The sequence below is a fragment of the Salmo trutta genome, chromosome 29 (genome assembly GCF_901001165.1).
Source record: "Salmo trutta chromosome 29, fSalTru1.1, whole genome shotgun sequence".
Classification (NCBI taxonomy): Eukaryota; Metazoa; Chordata; class Actinopteri; order Salmoniformes; family Salmonidae; genus Salmo; species Salmo trutta.
The window spans coordinates 12069438-12089904 of NC_042985.1; the positions used below are offsets into that span (position 1 = coordinate 12069438).

General features: G+C 43.3%; 1 protein-coding gene across 2 annotated transcripts in view; it reads left to right on the top strand.

Moving 5' to 3' along the window:
• LOC115166930 (microtubule-associated protein 1B-like) overlaps positions 1 to 20467 on the top strand; it is a 66704-nt gene that overhangs the window by 17290 nt on the left and 28947 nt on the right. The window contains exon 1 of one of the 2 annotated variants that reach the window (XM_029720870.1): positions 16567 to 16667. The exons of the other annotated variant lie outside the window; for it this stretch is intronic. The gene's annotated coding sequence lies outside the window, so the exon portion shown is untranslated. Of the gene's footprint in view, positions 1 to 16566; positions 16668 to 20467 lie in introns of those variants that run through there. 2 annotated transcript variants of the gene reach the window in all.

Below are 20467 nucleotides of genomic sequence, written 5' to 3' on the forward strand. Positions count from 1 at the left end.
GTGTTGGCCTGGTATGGCTCTCAATCAGGAACAGCTGTACATCGTTGTTGCTGATTGGGAGCCATACTTAGGTAGCCATACTTAGGTAACCCTTTTTCCACATGTCTTTTGTGGGAAGTTATTTTTGCACTGCTATGGTTAGCCTGCAGAACTGTTGTTCGTTTTTTTTCGTTTTCTTGTTTTGTGTCGTGTTCTCAATAAAGTAAATATGAGCATTCACGTACCCGCTGCATTTTGGTCCAATCCTTACGATGGCCATGACAGTACATCTATGCTTCCACACTGGTACCATTTTTTTATTTACTTTTTATTTCACCTTTATTTAACCAGGTAGGCCAGTTGAGAACAAGTTATCATTTACAACTGTGACCTGGCCAAGATAAAGCAAAGCAGTGCGACAAAAACAACACAGAGTTACACATGGGATAAACAAACGTACAGTCAATAACACAATAGAAAATCTATACACAGTGTGTGCAAATGAAGTAAGGAGGTAAGGCAATAAATAGGCCAATAGTGGCAAAGTAATTACAATTTAGCAATTTACACTGGAGTGATAGATGTGCAGATGAGGATGTGCAAGTAGAAATACTGGTGTGCAAAAGAGCAGCAAACAAAAACAAATGGGGATGAGGTAGGTAGTTGGTTGGATGGGCTATTTACAGATGGGCTGTATACAGCTGTTGCGATCGGTAAACTGCTCTGACAGCTGACGCTTAAAGTTAGTGAGGGAAATATAAGTCTCCAACTTCAGTGATTTTTGCAATTCGTTCCAGTCATTGGCAGCAGAGAACTGGAAGGAAAGGCAGCCAAAGGTGATGTTGCCTTTGGGGATGACCAGTGAAATATACATGCTGAAGCGCGTGCTACAGGTGGGTGTTGCTCTGTGACCAGTGAGCTGAGATAAGGTGGAGCTTTACCTAGCAAAGACTTATAGATGACCTGGAGCCAGTGGGTTTGGCGACGAGTATGTAGCGAGGACCAGCCAACGAGAGCATACAGGTCGCAGTGGTTGGTAGTATATGGGGCTTTGGTGACAAAACAGCACTGTGATAGACTGCATCAAATTTGCTATTTTGTAAATGACATCGCCGAAGTCAAGGATCAGTAGGATAGTCAGTTTTACGAGGGTATGTTTGCGGCATGAGTGAAGGTGGCTTTGTTGCGAAATAGGAAGCCAATTCTAGATTTAATTTTGGATTGGAGATGCTTAATGTGAGTCTGGAAGGAGAGTTTACAGTCTTGCCAGACACCAAGTTATTTATAGTTGTCCACATATTCTAAGTCAGAACCGTCCAGATTAGTGATGCTGGACGGGCGGGCAGGTGCAGGCAGCGATCGGTTGAAGAGCATGCATTTAGTTTGATTATCATTTAAGAGCAGTTGGAGGCCACGGAAGGATTGTTGTATGGCATTGAAGCTCGTTTGGAGGTTTGTCAACACAATGTCCAAAGAAGAGCCAGATGTATACAGAAGGGTGTCGTCTGCGTAGAGGTGGATCAGAGAATCACCCGCAGCAAGAGCAACATCATTGATATATACAGAGAAAAGAGTCGGCCCGAGAATTGAACCCTGTCGCACCCCCATAGAGACTGCCAGAGGTCCGGACAACAGGCCCTCCTATTTGACACACTTAACTCTATCTGAGAAGTAGTTGGTGAACCAGGCGAGGCAGTCATTTGAGAAACCAAAGCTGTTGAGTCTGCCGATAAGAATACGGTGATTGACAGAGTCAAAAGCCTTGGCCAGATCGATGAAGTCGGCTGCACAGTACTGTCTTTTATCGATAGTGGTTAGGATATCGTTTAGGACCTTGAGCGTGGCTGAGGTGCACCCATGACCAGCTCTGAAACCAGATTGCATAGCGAAGAAGGAGCGGTGGGATTCGAAATGGTTGGTGATCTATTTGTTGACTTGGCTTTCGAAGACTTTAGAAAGACAGGGCAGGATGGATATAGGTCTGTAACAGTTTGGGTCTAGAGTGTCACCCCCTTTGAAGAGGGGGATGACCGCGGCCGCTTTCCAATCTTTAGGAATCTCAGATGATACGAAAGAAAGGTTGAACAGACTAGTAATAGGGGTTGCATCAATGTTGGCAGATAATTTTAGGAAGAGAGGCTCAAGATTGTCTAGCCCAGTTGATTTGTAGGGATCCAGATTTTGCAGCTCTTACAGAACATCAGCTGTCTGGATTTGGGTGAAAGGAGAAGCGCGGGGGGGGGGGGGGGGGGGCTTGGGCCAGTTGTTGCTGGGGGTACAGAACTGTTGGCCGGGGTTGGGGTAGCCAGGTGGAAAGCATGGCCAGCCGTAGAGAAATGCTTATTGAAATTCTGGATTATCGTGGATTTATCAGTGGTGACAGTGTTTCCTAGTCTCAGTGCAGTGGGCAGCTGGGAGGAGGTGCTCTTATTCTCCATGGACTTTAGTGTCCCAAAACATTTTGTAATTAGTGCTGCAGGATGCAATTTTCCGTTTGAAAAAGATAGTCTTTGCTTTCCTAACTGACTGTGTGTATTGGTTCCTGACTTCCCTGAAAGTTGTTAATATCAGTCTACTGTAAAGGAGGTTAATATCAGTCTACTGTAAAGGGGGTTAATATCAGTCTACTGTAAAGGGGGTTAATATCAGTCTACTGTAAAGGGGGTTAATATCAGTCTACTGTAAAGAGATTAATATCAGTCTACTGTAAAGGGGGTTAATATCAGTCTACTGTAAAGGGGGTTAATATCAGTCTACTGTAAAGAGGTTAATATCAGTCTACTGTAAAGGGGGTTAATATCAGTCTACTGTAAAGGGGGTTAATATCAGTCTACTGTAAAGGGGGTTAAAATCAGTCTACTGTAAAGGGGTTAATATCAGTCTACTGTAAAGGAGATTCATATCAGTCTACTGTAAAGGGGTTAATATCAGTCTACTGTAAAGGGGGTTAATATCAGTCGACTGTAAAGGGGGTTAATATCCGTCTACTGTAAAGGGGTTAATATCAGTCTACTGTAAAGGGGTTAATATCAGTCTATTGTAAAGGGGGTTAATATCAGTCTACTGTAAAGGAGATTCATATCAGTCTACTGTAAAGGGGTTAATATCAGTCTACTGTAAAGGGGGTTAATATCAGTCTACTGTAAAGGGGGTTAATATCAGTCTACTGTAAAGGGGTTAATACAGTCTACTGTAAAGGGGTTCATATCAGTCTACTGTAAAGGGGGTTAATATCAGTCTACTGTAAAGGAGTTAATACAGTCTACTGTAAAGGGGGTTAATATCAGTCTACTGTAAAGGAGTTAATACAGTCTACTGTAAAGGGGTTAATATCAGTCTACTGTAAAGAGGTTAATATCAGTCTACTGTAAAGAGGGTTAATATCAGTCTACTGTAAAGAGGTTAATATCAGTCTACTGTAAAGGGGTTAATATCAGTCTACTGTAAAGAGGTTAATATCAGTCTACTGTAAAGAGGTTAATATCAGTCTACTGTAAAGGGGTTTAATATCAGTCTACTGTAAAGGGGGTTAATATCAGTCTACTGTAAAGGGGGTTAATATCAGTCTACTGTAAAGAGGTTAATATCATTCTACTGTAAAGGGGTTAATATCAGTCTACTGTAAAGGAGATTAATATCAGTCTACTGTAAAGGGGTTAATATCAGTCTACTGTAAAGAGGGTTAATATCAGTCTACTGTAAAGGGGATAATACAGTCTACTGTAAAGGGGTTAATATCAGTCTACTGTAAAGAGGTTAATATCAGTCTACTGTAAAGAGGTTAATATCAGTCTACTGTAAAGGGGGTTAATATCAGTCTACTGTAAAGGGGGTTAATATCAGTCTACTGTAAAGGGGGTTAATATCAGTCTACTGTAAAGAGGTTAATATCATTCTACTATAAAGGGGTTAATATCAGTCTACTGTAAAGGAGATTCATATCAGTCTACTGTAAAGGGGTTAATATCAGTCTACTGTAAAGAGGGTTAATATCAGTCTACTATAAAGGGGGTTAATATCAGTCTACTGTAAAGGGGATAATACAGTCTACTGTAAAGGGGTTAATATCAGTCTACTGTAAAGGGGGTTAATATCAGTCTACTGTAAAGGGGATAATACAGTCTACTGTAAAGAGGGTTAATATCAGTCTGCTATAAAGAGGGTTAATATCAGTCTACTGTAAAGGGGGTTAATATCAGTCTACTGTAAAGGGGTTAATATCAGTCTACTGTAAAGGGGGTTAATATCAGTCTACTGTAAAGGGGGTTAATATCAGTCTACTGTAAAGAGGTTAATATCAGTCTACTGTAAAGAGGTTAATATCAGTCTACTGTAAAGAGATTAATATCAGTCTACTGTAAAGAGGTTAATATCAGTCTACTGTAAAGGAGTTAATACAGTCTACTGTAAAGAGGTTAATATCAGTCTACTGTAAAGAGGGTTAATATCAGTCTACTGTAAAGGGGATAACACAGTCTATTGTAAAGGGGTTAATATCATTCTACTGTAAAGGGGATAATACAGTCTACTGTAAAGGGGATAATACAGTCTACTGTAAAGGGGATAATACAGTCTACTGTAAAGGGGATAATACAGTCTACTGTAAAGGGGGTTAATATCAGTCTACTGTATTAACCTCTTTACCATAACTGACTGACTGTGTCCCAAATGGAACCCTTGTTAATCTTATTTCTTATTCAGATTTTTTTAAACTGCATTGTTGGTTAGGGGCTCGTAAGTAAGCGTTTCACTGTAAGGTCTACTACACCTGTTGTATTCTGCACATGTGACTAATACAATTTGATTTGAAATCAGCCACACACACAGAGAGAGAGAGAGAGAGAGAGAGAGAGAGAGAGAGAGAGAGAGAGAGAGAGAGAGATCAGTGATGTCTCTGTGAGGAGATGGAGAGAGAGAGAGAGATCAGTGGTGTCTCTGTGAGGAGATGGAGAGGGAGAGAGAGATCAGTGGTGTCTCTGTGAGGAGATGGAGAGGGAGTGTAATGATCTGCTTCAGTGTGACAGTAGAGGTCATGCTGGTGATGGACTCTGTTGGCTAGTGAGACAGCCAGGCATTAAACAAAAACCCACATCACATCATCATTTGATTCATTCCTTATTGAGTTCATTCATTTTATTATGTCAAACCTCGGCCGGTGTCTTTGAGATGCAACCAGCAAGGAAGTGGCCAAATATGATTAAGGGGACATAGTTCCTTGTCTCCTCTTACCCACCATTTGTTGTAATTCTTTCTACTTCGGCTTGCAACGTCTAGGAGTGTTCCAATACCCCCTCATTTCAAATTGTTTAGATTCACTTTACTTCCTCACTGCAATATGTTACAAATTGACGGACAGCATAACGTCATGATGAAACGGACACCAGCACATTCACATATGTAATCAGCCTATCTGTCATCGTCTGCTCATTATTGAGTGATGTCTCTGTGGGAATATCAGTCTACTGTATTACTTCCTATACCATGGACTGACTGGTGTGTCCCAAATGGAACCCTATTCCCTATGTTGTGCACTACTTTTGACCAGGGCCCATATGGCTCTGCAGAGGGGAGAGGAGGGGAGGCAGAGGGGAGAGTAGGGGAGAGGAGGTGAGGCAGAGGGGAGAGGAGGTGAGAGGAGGTGAGGCAAGTGGGGAGAGGAGGAGGATATAGGGGGATGCAGGGGGGAGAAGAAGGGAGAGGACGGGAGGCAGGGGGAGAAGATGGGGAGAAGAGGGTAGGCAAGGGGGGGAGGAGGGGAGAGGGAGGCAGGTGGGAGAGGAGGGAGGGCCAGGATAGGCAGGGACGGTCTTCACACACACAGCTGTCACCCCCACACCGCTCAATGAATTAAGGCTCAACAGTGCTACAGTACAGACTGATGGCGTAAACACAAAGCCGGGCTGTCTCCATCCTCACAGTTCTGGAGGAGCTCTCAGGGGAACTGGAGCCAATAGTGGCAGTGGAGCTCAGTGGCTAAATGCTGTTGGAGACGACATGTCTGGAACTCCTTCCCTATGTTATCCACTAACTGATTGCATATTGAGGGATTGAGAGATTGACTGTCTGTCTCTGTCTGTCCGTCTGCCTCTCTGTCTGTTCGTCTATCTCTCTGTCTGTTCGTATGACTGCCCATCTGTCTGTCTGTCTGTCTGTCTGTCTGTCTGTCTGTCTGTCTGTCTGTCTGTCTGTCTGTCTGTCTGTCTGTCTGTCTGTCTGTCTGTCTGTCTGTCTGTCTGTCTGTCTCTCCGTCTGTCCATCTGTCTCTCTGTCTGTCCATCTGTCTGTTCGTCTGTCTGTCTGTCTGTCTCTCTATCTGTCTCTCTGTCTGTTCATCTGTCTGTTCGTCTGTCCGTCTGTCTGTTCGTCTGTATGTCTGTCTGTTCGTCTGTGTCTGTCTCTCTTTCTGTCAGTCCGTCTGTCTGTCAGTTTATCTCTCTGTCTGTCTGTTTCTGCCTGTCTGTCTCTATGTCTATCCGTCTGTCTATCTAGGAAATAAGGACCACTAAATCAGTGAGGAAGCATCTTTGTGTTGAGATGCTACGCAATATGACACACACACAGCACCTGCAGTGCTGACTGGGCGTCTGAGGCATAACGGACACTGTAACCAGGGGAAAGGGACAGGCAGGAAGTGATGAGGGATGGATGGCCGCCAGAGAAGGGAGGCTGACACAGGAGAGCTGAGCTCCACATTTAAACCCCAGTTCATTAGACCACACACACACACACACACACACACACACACACACACACACACACAGCCTTTAGTGAGGCTGCTGTGTATGAATTCACATATGCATGCATGCGCACACACACGCACACACAAAGCATGCACGCACGTAACGTACACTCAGGTACACACACAGACACGCACAGACACACAAACACGCTCCTTTGGGAACGCAGACAAACCTCACTATGTAACATGGTATCACGGTGTCAGTAAAGCTGTCTTTCTCTGGCTGTGAGATTTCATTTCTTAACACCATGTTCTCTCTTTCCTTCTACCTCTCCCTCCATTCTAATGTTTGATCATAATGCTGACCGGGTAGAACGCAGAATGATTCCTGTTCAATAGTGGCCAGTTCTTGTTTTTCTATACAACATCTACACAGTGGTGTAAAGTACTTAAGTAAAAATACTTTAAAGTACTACTTAAGTTGTTTTTTGGGGTATCTGTACTTTACTATTTTTATTTTTGACTTTGACTTTTACTTCACTACATTCTTAAAGACAATGATGTACTTTTTACTACATACATTTCCCCTGACACCCAAAAGTACTATTACGTTTTTAATTCTTAGCAGGACAAAAACATTGTCTAATTCACACACTTATCAAGAGGACATCCCTGGTCATCCTTACTGCCTCTGATCTGGCGGATTCAATAAACACACATGCTTAATTTGTAATGTGGTCAGTGTTGAAGTGTACCCCTGGCTATCCGTAATTTAAAAGAAAACAAGAAAATGGCGCCATCTGGTTTGCGTAATATTAGGAATTTTTGTACTTCTACTTTTGATACTTAAGTATATTTTAGCAATTACATTTACTTTTGATACTTAAGAATATTTTAGCAATTACATTTACTTTTGATACTTAAGTATATTTAAAACCAAATACTTTTAGACTTTTAATCAAGTAATATTTTCCTGGGTGACTCACTTTTACTTGAGTCATTTTCTATCAAGGTATCTTTACTTTTACTCAAGTATGACTATTGGGTACTTTTCCACCACTGCATCTACAGCTAGCTACATTGCTCTACATTGATTTATATTCTAGTTTATTCACAGTTCAAATCACCATGGCTCTTTTTTTCGATTTATCTTTCCTCGATTCCTCACATCCTCTCGTCTTGCCTCCTTCTCAAAAGGCATTGGATGAGAAGGCCTGAGGGACTTTCTCCTCCATTACAGTTGAAAAGGAGACAAGGAGATAGGAAGCAAGGAATTGCAGATATATGGACTGAGAAAGAGCCCATGCCTTAGCTATTCATTCAAATACATGACTTAAAAAATGTCATGTAAAGCTCACTCATATCCACACAGTGTATTTAGTGCTCAATTACAATCATATCAATCTACTTACCTCTACATTACCGTTACTGCAAGTTATTGACTCTATACAGGCTATGGAAATAACCCCTGGTCTAAGTAGTGCACTATAGGAAATAGGTTGCCATTTGGGACAGAGACATTATAGAGCATGCCGTTAGGTTTTTAATCATTGTTAAGTGCCATACTGTCAAAAACGTATCAGTCTGGTAAAATCCCAGTCCTCATAAAGACATCATCAGTCTTTTCAGTATTATAAAGTCTGATTAATAATTCAGAGTCAGGTTATTGATCTGCTCCTCTGCTCCCCTGCAGTCGACACGTGAAGAGGCCCGAGGACCGTAGATCAGCAGGGAGAATCTCCTCTGGTCCGGTCCCTTTGATCTGTTGCTCTGCTGGGTGCTGCACCATTGGCACACACACAGACACACACGCTAAAGAACGCATACACACATGCAGGCAGGCACACACACACACACGGATATACACACACCTGCACGTACACACACACACAAATCCTACCCAGGTTCTGACGTCAGCCAGAGGGGCTGGGCCCAGTCAATAGAGAAATCTGATGGAAACAGAAGTAAAGATGTCCTTAGAGAAGGACAAGACCATACAGACAGACAATAGGATCTGAGCTCAGAAACAGCAGCTTAAGGGTCCTGGGGACGCATTTATAAAACCTTCATCCATAGCAACAATGTGAATGAAATTGTGTGAAAATGTAATGAAATTGTGTAATTTATAAATGCTAATTTGTGAACAACACAACTTTATTCATCAGTGTATCCATTATATAAACCGGATTCATATTTTAAGAAACTATTGTAACAGAAAAGGTTGTATAAATCTAAGAACATTTCATAAATGAGACCCTGGGACAGTTGAACAATGGCATATTCTATTCTGACTAAAGAATCTCCATGAGTAACGCTCACTTCGGTCAGTGACACTCTCTACGGAAGAAAAGACTAATAGACTTCAGATTACAAAACGAATAGTTAACTAATGGCTAACTAACGGCTAACTAATGGTTAACTCATGATTAATGAATGGTTAACTAATGGTTAACTGATGATTAACTAATAGTTAACTAACGGCTAACTAATAGTTAACTTATGATTAACGAATGGTTAACTAATGTTAACTAATGATTAACTCATAGTTAATGAATGATTAACTAATGGTTAACTAATCAATAACTAATTATTAACGAATGGTTAACTAATGGTTAACACCAGAGTTGTATTTACAGTATATGGCTCTGGATAACGCACATATCTTTAAACATATTTATGCTGGGATTGTAAAATAAAGAATATTACACCACCCAGGCCCTTAACTCTCTGACCTGTATACTTGGAAGAGACAGATGACAGTAATTCCCCCATGGAATCCCAGTTGATAGGATCCAATTACAAAACAACAGTTGAAAACTATTCTGATTTTACTCTACTGTTTATAGAGATGGTGTTAATATTTCAGCCTCTCAGAAACACATACACACTGTGGACAGCCCACTGACCTTGGCCAGCTGCCGTGTGTGTGTGTGTGTGTGTGTGTGTGTGTGTGTGTGTGTGTGTGTGTGTGTGTGTGTGTGTGTGTGTGTGTGTGTGTGTGTGTGTGTGTGTGTGTCTCTCTGTTTGTCTGTGTGGGCATGCAGAAGTGTGTATGTTTGGAGGGATTGAGGGATGGTAAGGAGGGGAGGGAGGAGGAAGAAGGGTGGAATAGCTGAGATAATTCATAAAGGAGAGAAGCAGCATGTCTGTCTGGAGGAAAGGGCGTGGCAGGCAGGCAGGCAGGTTGATCTGTGCTCTAACAGGTGTCTGAGGTTAGAACTAGCCCATAACTCATTTGAGGTGATGCAGTTGTATGGTGCTGTAGCCTATAGCCAGCCCTGGGTGTTGTTAGTACGCTGCATGAATTTCAATCGGGAGAGAGGTGGGGTTATAGCAGAAGATTCGGTCCTACTGCTCACAAATTACATTGTATATAACATACTTTTACTGTAATTACCATGAAGTTACAGGCTACAGTAATAGTAATACCTCACTATTCTTTGCATCGATGCTGGGGTGATCTGCTGATAAAATACAGGAAGAACCGATAGAGAGATACTCATTGTAATTCCCAAGTAGTAATATAATTTAATATTGTCCCTCTGTAGGATTGCTTTTATTTCCCTGAACCCATTGTTTAAGACTATTTTTACATCAGAGAATAGTCATGTCATAATCCAGTCAAAACAGAGACAGTGTTCAATGTCGAAACTGCCTTTCCTACTGTGAGACAGAGGCACCCACACGTGAACACACACAAACACTCTCTCTCTCTCTAGCTTTATCTATCTCCTGCCTATGCTTATCTGTTCTCTCTCTCTCTCTTTCCCACTCTCTCTCTCTCTCTCTCTCTCTCTCTCTCTCTCTCTCTCTCTCTCTCTCTCTCTCTCTCTCTCTCTCTCTCTCTCTCTCTCTCTCTCCCTCTATGCCAAATGTAAGTGTGGATGTTGTGGCACTGTGAATCTATTTCAGTCTGGGCTGTCCCACCCAGCAGCTGCTGCTTGAGTCACAGCTGAAAGTCCCTTCACACTAGTCCAGCCCATCTCCTCCCTTCAGCATCACTCTACCCACGACAGGCCATTTCCACTAGTCCAGCCCATCCCCTCCCATTCAGCATCACTCTACCCACGACAGGCCATTTCCACTAGTCCAGCCCATCCCCTCCCATTCAGCATCACACTACCCACGACAGGCCATTTCCACTAGTCCAGCCCATCCCCTCCCATTCAGCATCACTCTACCCACGACAGGCCATTTCCACTAGTCCAGCCCATCCCCTCCCATTCAGCATCACTCTACCCACGACAGGCCATTTCCACTAGTCCAGCCCATCTCCTCCCATCAGCATCACACTACCCACGACAGGCCATTTCCACTAGTCCAGCCCATCCCCTCCCATTCAGCATCACTCTACCCACGACAGGCCATTTCCACTAGTCCAGCCCATCCCCTCCCATTCAGCATCACTCTACCCACGACAGGCCATTTCCACTAGTCCAGCCCATCCCCTCCCATTCAGCATCACACTACCCACGACAGGCCATTTCCACTAGTCCAGCCCATCCCCTCCCATTCAGCATCACTCTACCCACGACAGGCCATTTCCACTAGTCCAGCCCATCCCCTCCCATTCAGCATCACTCTACCCACGACAGGCCATTTCCACTAGTCCAGCCCATCCCCTCCCATTCAGCATCACTCTACCCACGACAGGCCATTTCCACTAGTCCAGCCCATCCCCTCCCATTCAGCATCACTCTACCCACGACAGGCCATTTCCACTAGTCCAGCCCATCCCCCCCATCAGCATCACTCTACCCACGACAGGCCATTTCCACTAGTCCAGCCCATCCCCCCCATCAGCATCACTCTACCCACGACAGGCCATTTCCACTAGTCCAGCCCATCTCCTCCCATCAGCATCACACTACCCACGACAGGCCATTTCCACTAGTCCAGCCCATCCCCTCCCATTCAGCATCACTCTACCCACGACAGGCCATTTCCACTAGTCCAGCCCATCCCCTCCCATTCAGCATCACTCTACCCACGACAGGCCATTTCCACTAGTCCAGCCCATCCCCTCCCATTCAGCATCACACTACCCACGACAGGCCATTTCCACTAGTCCAGCCCATCCCCTCCCATTCAGCATCACTCTACCCACGACAGGCCATTTCCACTAGTCCAGCCCATCCCCTCCCATTCAGCATCACTCTACCCACGACAGGCCATTTCCACTAGTCCAGCCCATCCCCCCCCATTCAGCATCACTCTACCCACGACAGGCCATTTCCACTAGTCCAGCCCATCCCCTCCCATTCAGCATCACTCTACCCACGACAGGCCATTTCCACTAGTCCAGCCCATCCCCTCCCATTCAGCATCACTCTACCCACGACAGACCATTTCCACTGGTCCATCCCCTCCCATCAGCATCACTCTACCCACGACAGGCCATTTCCACTAGTCCAGCCCATCCCCCCCATCAGCATCACTCTACCCACGACAGGCCATTTCCACTAGTCCAGCCCATCCCCCCCATCAGCATCATACTACCCACGACAGGCCATTTCCACTGTATTTATTAAAAGAGGTCCTACAGAGTCTTACATCTCTAACAATGTTATGATGACCATAGTTCTACAAACACTCCAGGAAAAGGAGTCTGGACTATTACGTTATTGAGGTGATCATTATGTTTTCATTGAATATTACGTATTATTTATTTGTATTTTATCTAACACAATGGCAGGATACAATATGTGTATCATTTAGATGATTATATATGAGCCAATCGCAGTGTAGGCTTTTCTCCTCCCCCCACCTAGACCCACCCATCCAGTTCAACAGAGTGGTGTGGGTAGGGTGGCTGCAATAATCAATAAGATGGTAATCAAGCCACCATGTTGCTGGGATGGGAAATGAAATGATGACCAGAGCCACCTGGGACAGGGAGCATTCATCAACAGGCAGATTGGATGTTGGGATATAAACAGGGTCAGGGCTCAGGGTAGATTGGATGTTTGGATATAAACAGGGTCAGGACTCAGGGTAGATTGGATGTTTGGATATAAACAGGGTCAGGACTCAGGGTAGATTGGATGTTTGGATATAAACAGGGTCAGGGCTCAGGGCAGATTGGATGTTGGGATATAAACAGGGTCAGGGCTCAGGGCAGATTGGATGTTTGGATATAAACAGGGTCAGGACTCAGGGCAGATTGGATGTTTGGATATAAACAGGGTCAGGGCAGATTGGATGTTTGGATATAAACAGGGTCAGGGCAGATTGGATGTTTGGATATAAACAGGGTCAGGGTAGATTGGATGTTTGGATATAAACAGGGTCAGGGCTCAGGGTAGATTGGATGTTTGGATATAAACAGGGTCAGGGCTCAGGGCAGATTGGATGTTTGCATATAAACAGGGTCAGGGCTCAGGGCAGATTGGATGTTTGGATATAAACAGGGTCAGGGCTCAGGGCAGATTGGATGTTTGCATATAAACAGGGTCAGGGCAGATTGGATGTTTGGATATAAACAGGGTCAGGGCTCAGAGTAGATTGGATGTTTGGATATAAACAGGGTCAGGGCTCAGGGCAGATTGGATGTTTGGATATAAACAGGGTCAGGGCTCAGGGTAGATTGGATGTTTGGATATAAACAGGGTCAGGACTCAGGGTAGATTGGATGTTTGGATATAAACAGGGTCAGGGCTCAGGGCAGATTGGATGTTGGGATATAAACAGGGTCAGGGCTCAGGGCAGATTGGATGTTTGGATATAAACAGGGTCAGGACTCAGGGCAGATTGGATGTTTGGATATAAACAGGGTCAGGGCAGATTGGATGTTTGGATATAAACAGGGTCAGGGCAGATTGGATGTTTGGATATAAACAGGGTCAGGGCAGATTGGATGTTTGGATATAAACAGGGTCAGGGCTCAGGGTAGATTGGATGTTTGGATATAAACAGGGTCAGGGCTCAGGGCAGATTGGATGTTTGCATATAAACAGGGTCAGGGCTCAGGGCAGATTGGATGTTTGGATATAAACAGGGTCAGAGCTCAGGGCAGATTGGATGTTTGGATATAAACAGGGTCAGGGCTCAGAGTAGATTGGATGTTTGGATATAAACAGGATCAGGGCTCAGGGTAGATTGGATGTTTGCATATAAACAAGGTCAGGGCTCAGAGTAGATTGGATGTTTGGATATAAACAGGGTCAGGACTCAGGGCAGATTGGATGTTTGGATATAAACAGGGTCAGGGCTCAGATTAGATTGGATGTTTGGATATAAACAGGGTCAGGGCTCAGGGCAGATTGGATGTTTGGATATAAACAGGGTCAGGCTCAGGGCAGATTGGATGTTTGCATATAAACAGGGTCAGGGCTCAGGGCAGATTGGATGTTTGGATATAAACAGGGTCAGGGCTCAGGGCAGATTGGATGTTTGGATATAAACAGGGTCAGGGCTCAGGGCAGATTGGATGTTTGCATATAAACAGGGTCAGGGCTCAGGGCAGATTGGATGTTTGCATATAAACAGGGTCAGGGCAGATTGGATGTTTGGATATAAACAGGGTCAGGGCTCAGGGCAGATTGGATGTTTGGATATAAACAGGGTCAGGGCTCAGGGTAGATTGGATGTTTGGATATAAACAGGGTCAGGGCAGATTGGATGTTTGGAAATAAACAGGGTCAGGGCAGATTGGATGTTTGGATATAAACAGGGTCAGGGCAGATTGGATGTTTGGATATAAACAGGGTCAGGGCAGATTGGATGTTTGGATATAAACTGGGCCAAGGCTCAGGGCAGATTGGATGTTTGCATATAAACAGGGCCAGGGCTCAGGGCAGATTGGATGTTTGCATATAAACAGGGCCAGGGCTCAGGGCAGATTGGATGTTTGGATATAAACAGGGCCAAGGCTCAGGGCAGATTGGATGTTTGCATATAAACAGGGCCAGGGCTCAGGGCAGATTGGATGTTTGCATATAAACAGGGCCAGGGCTCAGGGCAGATTGGATGTTTGGATATTAACAGGGTCAGGGCAGATTGGATGTTTGGAAATAAACAGGGTCAGGGCAGATTGGATGTTTGGATATAAACAGGGTCAGGACTCAGGGCAGATTGGATGTTTGGATATAAACAGGGTCAGGGCTCAGAGTAGATTGGATGTTTGGATATAAACAGGGTCAGGACTCAGGGCAGATTGGATGTTTGCATATAAACAGGGTCAGGACTCAGGGCAGATTGGATGTTGGGATATAAACAGGGTCAGGACTCAGGGCAGATTGGATGTTTGCATATAAACAGGGTCAGGGCTCAGAGTAGATTGGATGTTGGGATATAAACAGGGTCAGGACTCAGGGCAGATTGGATGTTTGCATATAAACAGGGTCAGGGCTCAGAGTAGATTGGATGTTGGGATATAAACAGAGTCAGGACTCAGGGTAGATTGGATGTTTGCATATAAACAGGGTCAGGACTCAGGGCAGATTGGATGTTTGGATATAAACAGGGTCAGGACTCAGGGCAGATTGGATGTTTGGATATAAACAGGGTCACGGCGCAGAGTAGATTGGATGTTTGGATATAAACAGGGTCAGGGCTCAGGGCAGATTGGATGTTTGGATATAAACAGGGTCAGGACTCAGGGCAGATTGGGAGATATTTTGAGGCTTGATGACCAATCTTCTTTTCAGGTCCTTCAGTAGTTGTGTGCACCCACTCCAGCAGCTGATGCATACCAGCCATTTAGGGGTAATGAGAATGGTTCTGTCCCAAATCACACCCTATTCCTTATATAGTACACTACTTTAGACCTGGTCAAAGTAGCGCACTGGTCAAAAGTAGTGCACTACATAGCTAGGGAATAGGGTGCGATTTGGGACACATCCAAAGATTGTTGATCTGACAGGGAGTTGGAGAGCTGGTTTGGGAGGGGTTTCTGTGTCTGTCTCACACCCCCCTCTCCTCTCCATCCAGCCCAACGTTTCATTGGCTGTTTTGATCCAAGACTGACACACACACACCAATACGCACACACAGACACATTTGCTCACTTGCACGCATGCACTCACTCACCCACACACAGACACATACAGACACACACACAACACTGATTACTGAGCCTTTGGACTAATGCTAAATCCCCATCAGAAAGGGAATTGGCTGCCAACAGCACATCTGAGCAGATACGGTCTTCAGTACAGTAGCACACATACATTCGGGCTGATGGAGGGAAACTAAAACACAGCTATGAATACAGCAGTTCAGAACCTTTGACTGGATCTGAAATGGGTGTCTCTGTTTCTCAGTATTTTTGCTACTTGGAATTGGCATCTTTGAAAAGCACCTTTATGGCAGATTATGAATGGTTCTCCATGGCGGTTCACTAACCCATAAATTAATATTTTATTGACTCCCCTTTAGATCTTGGACCTGTGTTTGCTTCAGTGTTATAAAATGAGAGCCAGTACCACTGAGTTCCAGACTGTCATGTCCAAGACAAGACAAGAACGTGATGTTTAGTACATGGAAGGGAGGGACACCTTAACATACGTGTGTACTAAAAATGTGCCAGGGCCTGGGCTAATCTCTGATGGCCAGATTCTAACTAAATTACTCTAGGTTTTAGTTCTGGGTTTACCAAGATTAGGCCCGGACACACTGGGGCGTAGACATATATAATAATATACATTTAATTATATGCTCTGATCGAGCCCTAGATACGAGACAGATAAGAATGCATTTCTGAAAATACTGGCTAGTCAATGGCCACACTCCTCTCTCTGCCAGTGAAAATGGTTAAATGTCTGCTGGGGCACTGAGCTTGTCCCTGACCAGCGGCCGAACACCGGCGCGGTTGTGTCAATGTTTTACCGTACCGTACAGCCTTCTATCATCCAGTTCAATATTCTCATCCATGGAGGCGATTCTCTCACATTGGTGCCCCTCCCACTCACTCGCCCACAGCCCCACGCACACTCGAATGACACTACGAGATTTCTCACTCTCCGTTCGCTACCCCTCGTGCCGCGCGCTCTCCCCAGCATCGCAGAAGGTAGGTGTCAGTGGAATATTTATTTTACCTCCATAGCCTATTTGTGTCATGTCATATTTCCGATGTTCTATACCTCGCGAAACTGCATGGTTCCTTCCTATATCCTATAAAAAAAGGATTAGCCTGCTGGACAGTAATGGTAGGCTTGTATATTCTGCACTGACTTGGATTGCGTGTCAGTGAGGATGCCTTGTGTTCTCTATTTGTACCGTCAAAATGAAATACAACAGAATAATATTGTGTAGGTTATTGTAGTAGTCTAAATATGAAAAATCAATCGCTACTCTGGCCCTGCGTGTAGAGACAGTGGAGGAATCCCGAATCCGATTGCATAGGAAAGGAAGGATTAAGACATCTGGGTGTCTGCCACTTTGTTAATATTACACCCGGTTTTAAGAGCTAAAGGCCTGTATGAAAAGCACAGACTGGGATGAAGCAGCTCTGTATGGAAATGTGAATGATAGCCTATTTCACATAACAGGTAGATTAAAAGGGATAAAACGATGACGATGTAATTTAGGCTATGTGAAATATACCGATTTTGAAAAGCACAAAAATAGCCATATTCACCACCCTTATTAGACACGAGCACTACAATATGTCGAAGATGTTGGTCCACAGCACGATTAACGAAGTGTCAAGATATGGCGCTGTCTTGCGGGTAATTCGGATGAGAAGAATTGGGTGACCCAAATGTCGATGCGATTTATCCAACCGTCTATAAACAGCGTATCTGCCGACCTGTAGGCCTAGGCAGCAGCGGAGTTTCATAACCAAAATAAAACCCGAATGGTCTATGAATCACAAACCGAAGTAACCCACTGTGCATCAAAATGCAGTGTAGATGCTTCTTGACATGCTGTCATTCCTTTCATTCTGCAGAAAGAATGTTACGTCAACACAGCAGCATATTTGTAGGTCTACACTACACGACAAGGCTACATTAACAGATCTGTCTTTGAGTAGGACAGAGCGCTTTGAATGACACCCAAATGCAACAATCACAGTGAAAACAAGGATGTGCATGGCTGAAATGGTTTCATTCTAGGTCTGGTACTGTAGTTACAGAGCCTGGATAATACTTTAGTATATACTTAGAATCATATCATTGTTATTATTGGAATTTAGACTGCATATCAATTCTGAATAGGCTTCTGAAACCAGAAGAACGCAACAGTGTAAAAGGTATATTTCCTAAAGGCAGAGACACACCTGAGGATCATACATCGCTGAGTGCATGTAGTCATATTAAATACAATGAGCAGGCCTAGTTTATTAAATACATTTACACATTAAACGTTTTCTTGATTTTAGTGGAATTACCTTTTTTGGACATACATGGTTCATATCAGCTATGGGTTCTTTCTCTCCTTTATAGAACCGTCATCTCAGGCCTATCTCAGTGTCCAATAAGCAGATACCATGACAGAGAACATAGTAACCTCCACAGGTGTAGGATCTTAATTTGATCACTCTTTTGTCGCTGAGAATTTTCCTGCAGATGAACTTCATGATTTACATAAATTCACTGAAAACCTGCATTTACACATAGTATTGCACTTTTCATGCAGCCTAATTTTGGCCAGCTAATAGCCTAACCACCGATCAAACAATGTTATGGACTAAACATTAAAATCCTGTTGCAGCAGTTTTATTTTGCTGCTACAATACTGGTCAAATTAAGATCCAACATCTGTATGTGTGTCCCATTTGGTGTCCTATATGAAAGCTATTAACTCTGAGTATGCCACACCTGTGCCACTGGGTCAGTGTTTCATAGGTTGTATCCCAAATGGCAACATATTCCCTAGTGCATCATCAAAGAAGTGTACTACACAGGGAATAGGGTGCCATTTGCCACACAGCCATACTTTCAGTTCCAAAACCAAGATCTTTAAGGAGGGGCAAGATGTGCTAACTGGTTTTATATGTCTCATATTCAGAAACTTTGCAGCCTATCAACAGTAGTATTCTCTCTGAGCTATCCCACTAAGTGTCTTTCATGATATAAATGTCTGGTAAGTGCACTCTGACAAGAAAAATCATTGTAAACAATATTGTAATCGCCAGCACAGCCGATCTCAATTGCTTGCTTCCAACATTTCCTGCTCCCTAAAAGCTGAGCTTTACATTTTCACCCTCTACAGGGAATTATCTTTACCATTATCTATAAAAGAAAACCTGGGGATTGAGCAGACTCAGGGATGATTTAATTGTACAACTAAAAAAAGAAATTTCTTGTTTAAGACAGCATTTATACTGTGGAAATATATCATACAGGTTATATCAATGGAAAACTCATATTACTTTTGAATTTGTAATTTATGTAATCCATTAGTTACAACTTGTCTAATAAAGCATGGCCATTCAAAAGGGGGAACTAAAATATCCCTGAACTGTCCACATATAAAATGTGTAACTAAATCAAGCCAATTGTGATTGAGTTATATAATCTATTTTCTAATCAAATTAAATTGTAGTCTAATCAAGTAAGTTATATGTCCTAATTATGTTGACATTGAAGAATGTTTGTATGAAATATAATCCAATTTTCTTACAATAAGTATTTTAGATTAATTGACAACCTTTTTACCAACCTTTTTTTCAATATCCCTAATAGGTGGATATTTGATTGGGGGCAGGAGTAGAGAACCTAATTCTGACTGTCTAGAATCAAACTTTCTTAGCATGGCAACAACAGGAGATCAGCTCATCTGCTACTTCATTTTTGTGGGTTTTTGGTTGAAATCAAGATGATTTTAGCATGCAGGTGCATGTAATCTCCTGTTAGTAGCATTTAAAAAAAATCTGCGATAACACAAAGCTTTGGTTAAATTCTGCCTGTTGGTTGTTACCCACAGCCTCTTCACACTGACGGTGTTTGAGTTATTGATCTCTTACAGATGTTAATCTAATCAGGATTATTGACACAAGGTCTGTGTTTATTCCATTTAAAGATGCACTATGCAGAAATCGTTCACCATTTCCTGTTTGCTAAAATTCTAATAGCAAGTATAGTAAATCATTGTACCTTCTAAACCGCTGTGAAATATATTTTCAACAACAAAAAATATTGTACTTCCAGCTGTTTGAAACTGGTGTACAAATCCGAAAATAAAAGATGCAAAAACAAAACTTAAGAACAGGTAGCATAGAAATTGTACACGTACCACTTCTTAGACTTACTTTCAATAAGAATGCAGATCTATAACTCACATTTCTATGTGAATTGGGTGGGTCGCCCAAAAAGTCACATATTGCAGCTTTAAGAATATAATAATTAGGGCTGTAACAATGACTTTATAATCCTGTAACAGACGGTTATGGATGAAGACCGTCATTAAAATAAAATAACCAGCATGAAGGCCGGGCATTCATGAGGATGAGTCCGTTTCTGCTGTAACATGAACTCTACAACGTGATGAAGCTTTGTTGCTCCTTGCTGAAACAAGCAAATTGTTGTAGAAAACAAGTCTTCGGTTGCCAAGGCGATGCCCCCCTCCCTGACGCAGCAGCACATGCAGTCACGAGCAGAGAAGAGGAGAAAATGTGCATGTTTTTGTTGTTGTTGCTATTCGAATGGTTATTACAGTGACAGGATCATTTGGGGAAAAGGAGATGCATTTAACCCAGCCATTCTGAATCAGAGAGTTGTGGGAAGCTGCCTTAATCAACGTCCACGTCATCGGTGCCCAGGGAACAGTTGTTGTTGGGGGTTAACTTGCCTTGGCTGACCAATTAGTTGACTCAAGTGTGTGAGTGCTGGGGGGGGAGAGTACACTCCTTTGTTTACACTTGCA